This window comes from Lolium rigidum, chromosome 1 (assembly GCF_022539505.1).
Source record: "Lolium rigidum isolate FL_2022 chromosome 1, APGP_CSIRO_Lrig_0.1, whole genome shotgun sequence".
Lineage (NCBI taxonomy): Eukaryota > Viridiplantae > Streptophyta > Magnoliopsida > Poales > Poaceae > Lolium > Lolium rigidum.
Genome location: NC_061508.1, coordinates 302,671,225 through 302,679,019, shown reverse-complemented (window position 1 = coordinate 302,679,019; position 7,795 = coordinate 302,671,225).

Sequence of the window (7,795 nt, the reverse complement as noted above, 5' to 3'; positions counted from 1 at the left end):
CAATGTTTGAAGAACGGGCATTCCCGGTGCTTATCCATGTCACTCCGTCCCCTTGGCCTCCCTTCGGCGCGACGACCGTACCCGTTGTTGCTTCTACCATGTTGGCGGTACCCTCCGACCTCGGCATCGGACCGGACATTCTCCTCCTCGTCGCCGCCGTAGCGCCGACGTCGGTCTTGGTGTTGCTCGTATTTGCCGAGAGGGTGCTTAGAGTGTGGGCGTTGATACCGCATGCTTCTTATTCCCTCCCTTGCCGGGTACCGCATGTCCTCACCTCGGGGTTGGCCGCACGGATCGGCCCCTTCTTCATCCTTGCCACGGGAGTGGCTGCTTCTGTTTCCTCTTTGCCGTGGTAGCTTGCAGCTCTTGCCACATTGACACCAAAGGAACACTTTGGCCGATTTATGGGGTGGCTGAGATCCACCGTGTCGACACCGGGCCCCGGCGTGGGTTCGTACCAAGCCCGATATCATGCGGCCGGGTCTTCTCGACGGAGCCGATGAGTTCGGCTCCAAGGGTTGCCTTGATCCCGTCATGTTCCCTTCCGAGCTCCTTGGGTAGATCCCCATGCTTCGGAGACTTGGTGCGCTCCTTCAACGGGGTGGAGAGATCTCTCCTCAAGCGCGCCTTCGGGCGTGGAGCCCCTCCCCCTGACGTCATGGGGGTGGGTTCGGTGGGAGGAGCCGAAGAGTGCGGCTTCGAGGATGGCTTTGATCTCGTCGCATGTGACTGTCGTGCCGTCCGCCATCTCAGATGTAGATGGCGATGTGGTTGATGTAGACGATGGTCCCACCGGGCGTGCCGTAATGTGTTGACCGCCAAAACCCACCGGCGGGCAGCGGCCTTGTCAACACCGTAGAGCCGGGGGAGCCTAGAGCTGCGGCTGGCCGAGACCCTCCGAGCGACGGCCCGCAATGCTCTTCTGGTCACACGCGGCGTTGCGAAGTGCAAGGGCGTGCCACCTGACCTATACCTGGTCGGGAAGGTGATGAGATTGCCTCGCTTAGTTTCCGCAGGGCATACATGTAAACGTTAAATACGAGCCTCGATCGGCTCTCGGGTTATCCCGTGAATCGGCTCAAAGAGCCGATCCACCCATGATCCGTACGGGGTGTACGAATACTTGGTGGTCCTGCTTGATCAAGATGAAGCTAATGAGATCTACGACGATTTAGGGTTTTCACCACATAATCGGATCATCCTACTCCGAGGTTGGGCCGGATGGCCACGCACGGTGCTCGTAAGCTTCGATCCTAAACAAGGCCAGAAAACCAACATGAAGTTGATCCTAGGAACATCCCGTTTAGGACTTGCGAACGCCACCCTACGTGCCACGAGATCCTCCCCCTTTGTAAGGCCAAACTATTGCAGATATTAAACTAATCCTTGTAGAACAAGGAGCAATCGTAACGGATCAGATCTACTAAATAATGATCAAGCGGGGTGCCGCCCCCACACCCGAGATAGGCGTGAGGACGGCTAGATATGCAAGGGTTGCACTACGTAAGCATGCTTAAACGAAGAACAATGCTAACCCTAACACATCTAATGATAACTACGTTGCTCGCCATCAAAAGCGCTTCAAGTACGAGCAACGCATGAACAACGTGGGGCTTGTGCTGCCTAGATCGCAAGATGCGATCTAGGCAGCATGTCGCTTACCCGATAGAAACCCTCGAGACGAAGGAGTTGGCGATGCGCCGAGATTGGTTTGTTTTTGGGGTTGAACGTGAGTTGTTGTTTATTCCATAAACCCTAGGTACATATTTATAGTCCAGGGGACTTTCTAATGTGGATGTGCACTAAACCGTGCACGAGATAAACTCTAACTTCTAAATCGATACATAATTTATTCTACTAAGATACACGGGCTAACTAGCCCAACTCCTCCGTGCGAGGCCGCTTCATAGATCTTTCATATGTAATCTTCCAAGCCCATCTTGATCGCGGCCCACCTCCTGATTTAGCCAAAATCTGGTGATAACAATACGTGATGTCCCGAGGGGAAAGTTCTATTCCCCAAAGGGAGACACGACCCGTAGCTTCTGGGTTGTTCAGTATATTTGACAAAGGAGCTTCATTGACCACTATGATCGGGTGTGCCGAAAAATAGTGGCGCAATTTTCGTGCTGTCGTGAATACTCCATATGCTAGCTTTTGGTACTGAGGGTACCTTTGTTTTGAGGGCGACAAGACTTCGCTCACGAAGTATACTGGTCGCTGTACTCCATGGATTTTCCCTTCTTCTTCTCTTTCGACAACTAACACCGTGCTAACCACTTGGGGTGTAGCTGCAATATACAGCAGGAGAGGTTCCTTTTCCTTTGGAGCTACCAGGATTGGTGGTGTCGAGATTTTTCGCTTCGGATCCTCGAAAGCTCTATCGGCTTCTTCGTTCCACCGGAATTTATCTCCTTGTTTTATCGGCGCATAAAATGGTAACGCTTTTTCTCCTAACCCGGCGACGAATCCGCTCAAAGCTGCGACTCGCCCAGTTAGTCGTCGTATTTCCTTCAACTTCGTTGGCTTCCTCATTGTTACTATGGCTTGTATTTTGTCGGGATTTGCTTCAATCCCTCTTGCTGAAACTAGAAACCCCGTAAGTTCTCCTGCTGGGACGCCAAAAGAACACTTCGTCGGGTTCAGTTTGAGGCAGAATTTGTCGAGGTTGTCAAAAGTTTCTTTGAGATCGTCGATCAGCGTTGCTCCCTTTTTTGATGTTATGACGACATCATCGATGTATACTTGCACGTTTTTCCCAATCTGTGTTGCTAAACACTTCTGCATCATCCTCTGATATGTTGCTCCCGCGTTTTTTAGACCGAAGGGCATTGTCTTGTAGCAAAACACGCCGTAAGGTGTAATAAACGCTGTTTTGGCTTCATCATCTTCTTTTAATCTGATCTGGTTATAACCGGAGTATGCATCCAAAAAGGAAAGACGTTCACAACCTGCCGTGGAGTCGATAATTTGATCGATCCTTGGGAGGGGAAAGTGATCCTTAGGGCAATGTTTGTTGAGACACGTAAAGTCGACGCACATGCGAAGGACTCGTCGTGTTTTTCTTCGGCACCATCACTCGGGTTAGCTACCCATGTGGCTTCGTAGATATCTCTCCGATAAAACCAGCTTCCTCTAGTCGATTTATTTCTGATAGCATGGATTTGCGGTTTGGTTCCGAAAACGCCGCAAAGGTTGTCCGATTGGTTTTGCTCGTTGGATCCAAATTTAGGTGGTGCTCGGCAAGTTCCCCGGGTACTCCCGGCATGTCAGCTGGACACCATGCGAAGATTTTCCAGCTCTCACGGAGGAACTCGACGAGCGCGCTTTCCTATGCGATATCCATGTTGTTTGCAATGGATGTCGTCTTTTTTGGATCCGTCGGGTGAATCCGCACCTCCTTAGAATTTTTCTCTCGTGTTGAAAGTTGATTCTTTATTTGGCCTTCCGACGTCCGGCAATACGTCGTAATCGGTCATGCTCTTCGACGCCAAGTATTCAGCTTGCATCCCGAAGGTTTCGATAACCGATGGAAATCCTTGTCGCACTTATCCGCTAAGGCAAAACTCCCTTTGACCGTGATTGGTCCTTTGGGTCCGGGCAATCTCCATAACAGGTATGTATAGTGTGGTACTGCCATAAATCTAGCGTATGCTGGTCGTCCCAACAAAGCGTGGTACTGCGATGGAAAATCCACGACTTCAAACTCCAGTTTCTCGATTCTATAATTTTCTCGGGTTCCAAACCGAACGTCGAGGTTGATCTTCCCCAATGGGTAACTTGGTTTCTCCGGTGTGATTCCGTGGAACCTTGTGTCCGTTGGCTTCGTGTTTGCTAAGGATATGTTCATCTTCCTCAATGTATCCGCATACATGAGGTTTAAGCTGCTGCCACCATCTATGAATACTCGAGAAACGTCAAATCCTGCGATAACCGCCGGCGGAATGAGTGCCGACCGCCCCGGTCGAGGAACTTGCTGCGGGTGGTCCGCTATGGTGAAGCCGATGTCTTGTCCCGACCAATTGAGGTACTCAACTGTTGGTGGAGGCATTTTCTCCGCCATGAACACCTGTCGCGAGATTACTTTTTGAGCTCTATTGGATGGCCTTCCCTTCTGAATCATCGACACCTGCTCCGTTGGAGTTAGGATCAACATAGGGTGGTGGTGCAGGTGCCGCCGCTATTCCGAGCTGGTGTTGATTGCCTTCTCGTAATCACGGGAGGTGGCGGTAGATGAACTTCACTCCTAGGCTCCCGAGGGTTTCTCTCGTGTCTGCTCGTGCGTGAGCGTTTTCCGCACATCCGAACATTGCTTGAAAATTTCGACAATCTTTCCGTAGATGCCCCGACTGTCTTTTCCCATTGTCTGTCGAGGAAGAAGTGCATCCGGCACGGTCCGTTCGAGCATTTCTTCGGGAGACACAAAAGGTCGTGGAAACCTTGGCCCACTATTTTGCCTGTTGCGGGAGTCGTCCCTATTATCGCTTCGCTGCTCATTGCTTCTCTGATAATCGTCTCTGTTGCTTCCTCCTGTATTTGCCCGAAATCCTGCCGAGATTTGCCCTGGGGCGTCATAGTTCGGATACTGCCGAGGAAATCGTCGCCTCGTCTGATAATTTCGACCACGGTCCTCCTCTGGCGACCTGTGTCTTTTATTGTGGACAGCGTCTTCTCCGTCTGCCCATCTATTTGCTATCTCCATCAACGCGGATACTGTTTTTGGATTGGTCCTTCCCAAGTCCTCGACAAAATCTCCGCGCCTGATTCCTGCGACAAACGCATCTATTGCTCTCTCGTCAGATATATTTTCCGCCGAGTTTTTTATGATGTTCCACCTTTGGATGTATTTTCTCATTGACTCATCTGGCTTTTGTCGACACGCCCTCAGCTCTTCCAACGATGCAGGCTTCTTGCATGTGGATCTGAAGTTCTTGACGAAAACGTCCTCGAAACTTTCCCAGCTGTCGATGGATCCCGGCGGAAGTTTTTTGATCCAAGATCGTGCGGCTCCACTTAAGTGCACCTGAATACTTTGCATCGCTGTTGCTCTAGTTCCTCCAGTTAGCTTCACCGTCTCGAGGTAATCAATCAACCAGTCCTCCGGGTCTTGCGGTGCCGTCGAACTTTTTGAAGTGATCGGGTAACTTGAATCCGGAGGGGACTCGAGTTTTTCGGACTCTTCTCGTGAAGCACGGTAGACCGCACATATCCTCGTCATTAAGCTCCGGGACCGCCGATGATCTCTTCTCGCTTTGCCTTGCTCTGTCGACCCTTGCTTGCACTCCCGTGTCTCTTGCTCCACTTGGTCCTTCCGGAGCTGCCGCCGTTATCGCCGCAGGTCGTGGACTATTTTGCCTTGCTCGCTCCTTCGGGAGGCGTTGCTACGAACGCCGTCCCCATAGCTCCAACTCCTGCCAATGCCATGTTGTATAATGTTTCCCTTGGATCTCCTGGGGGCGGCTTGGATGCGAGGATGTAAGCTTGTGTCGCCATATACCCAGCTTCTGGTGTCCTAGGGATAATATTTCCTCTTGTATCTATCGACATAAAGGACATGTCGAGGTTTTGAACCAGGTACTCTTTGTCTGCTTCGGGTATGTGTTGTAGCCTTGATCTTCCTCTCGTTCCGAGCCTCCCCGTGGCTATCACCCGAAATTCTAGACTCGTCCACTTAGATCCGCCCTTCTCCCGCCGGATGCGTAAGCTGCCGCCTTTCTCTTGTTCAACTCAGCCGTCTCGTTTTTCTATTTCTCGGCGGTTCGTGCGAGCATATATTGATAAGCTTGCAGCTCTTGAGCTGTAGCTGTTGTCGTCATTGGTTCTGAACCATCTATGGCTTTTGCCGCTCTATCCCAAGCTGCCCGTGGAAGTTGGACTCTGACGCGTGGTGTGGGCCCGACATATTTAGTGCCCATACCTCTCCTTAGATCTGAGGGATCGACAAAAGGATTTCCCAATTGGTCGAAAGCTTCCGATGTTTCCTCTTGATCTTCGATAGCATAAATCTGATGATATTTTGTACTCAGATCTATGTTGGGTTCGGTGACATCATTGTTGAGGTTGATGAAGACCTTGCCCACTGTGAGAGATTTGTCGACGAAATCGTAACTGTCGACATCGCTTGAGCCATCGCTTATATATGAGTCCGCAGATGACTCAAACGATGCTTTGCTGAAGATCTTGGCGAGTTTCTCTCTTGCTCTGATGCTGACGTAGCGTGTTGCCGAAGTTTCTTCTTCTGACTCAGTTGATGATGCATAGCTTGAAAATTCAGAATCGATCGCCGACGATCCCGACGAAATCGGAATTTCGACACGATACGATCCTTCCTTCTCGACGCGAAAGTGGAACCTTCCGAACGTCATCTCCAAGGGCTCCGCCAGATACGCATATGCATCCAAACGGGAGGGTGGGTGAGGAACAAAATCAACAGGACCGGTAGCGATCCGTTTACCTCGATCCATAGTGTTGCTTCCGGTTGACGATGTCGAAGATCTTGAACGTGCCATCGAGATCGGATCCTTACGCCTCTAATTCCCACAGACGGCGCCAATTGACAAGGGATTAACTTATCAATGCCTATGGATTATAGGCTAGGGTTTAGTTAGAAGTAGAGGGCAAGTAGATCTCGAAGGTTTCAGCCGAAAAGTACTCGACGAATATGAAAATTAGGGTTTGCAGACAATGATTCGATGATCTTCTCGTCCCTCGACCCCCCCTTTTTATAGGTGGAGCCGAGGGATTCGTGCTATACCAGGATTACAGAGTCCGGGACGGTTTCTAACTCATCCCGCCAGATTTACAAATAACACTTCCTATTACAACTCCATCTTTTCCTTAAATACATCTTGGGCTCTCGAGTCTTCTTATTCTTCGGGTAGTGGGCCTTCAATAAACCCCGGGTACTATATTAGGCAGGCCCATTTGGGATGCCTATGTCAACCGGAGCGGCAGTCAACATTATGCCATACTCCATGCTTCGTCGGTTGGGACGCTCTAGCTCGGATCTGATCAAGACCAACGTTACATTGAGCGATTTCAACGGCCAAGCATCTGACGCACAAGGTGTTCTGAACGTGGATCTGACCGTAGGAAGGAAAACCATCCCTAAGACGTTCTTTATTGTCAATAGCAAGAGCACCTATGCTGTCCTGCTAGGCAGAGATTGGATCCACGCCAACTGTTGCATTCCATCCACGATGCACCAATGCTTGATACGATGGGATGGAGATGAAGTAGAGGTCGTCCACGCAGATGATTCAGCCGAGATTTCAACGGCTGGCATGAACGTGTGGGAGACAACAGGCCAAGAGCCACTCTCAGGCATCAATTTGAACGACTGCGAGCGCATCGACGTCACGAAGGACGGGGTTAGGCTGGTCTTATCCACCGGCCTGACCGTTTAGCAAGAACAAATCTATAGATGAACGTGGCGAGGCCGATCCTTGTGATCGGCCCCAAAGATCTATGGACAAACATTGCAAAACCTTCATTGAGCGATTCAATCAACATGGAGGCCGATTCCAGCAATCGGCCAAAATTATCTTCACCATACGTTCCGCCTATGTTCAACGTCGATCTAATGGGCAACGGTTTTACGTCGGCTGATGAGCTGGAAGAAGTCAACATTGGTCCTAACGGATCCGACGTTCAAATACAGTGCCTTGGCTAACTACAGAGCCGATATCCGCAGTTACCTAGCAGAATCGGCTCGGGGGGCACCTAATCAGATGAACATGTGCGATACATGTCCAGTAAAAAATATCGGGATATTGGGGGCCGATAGAAAAATCGG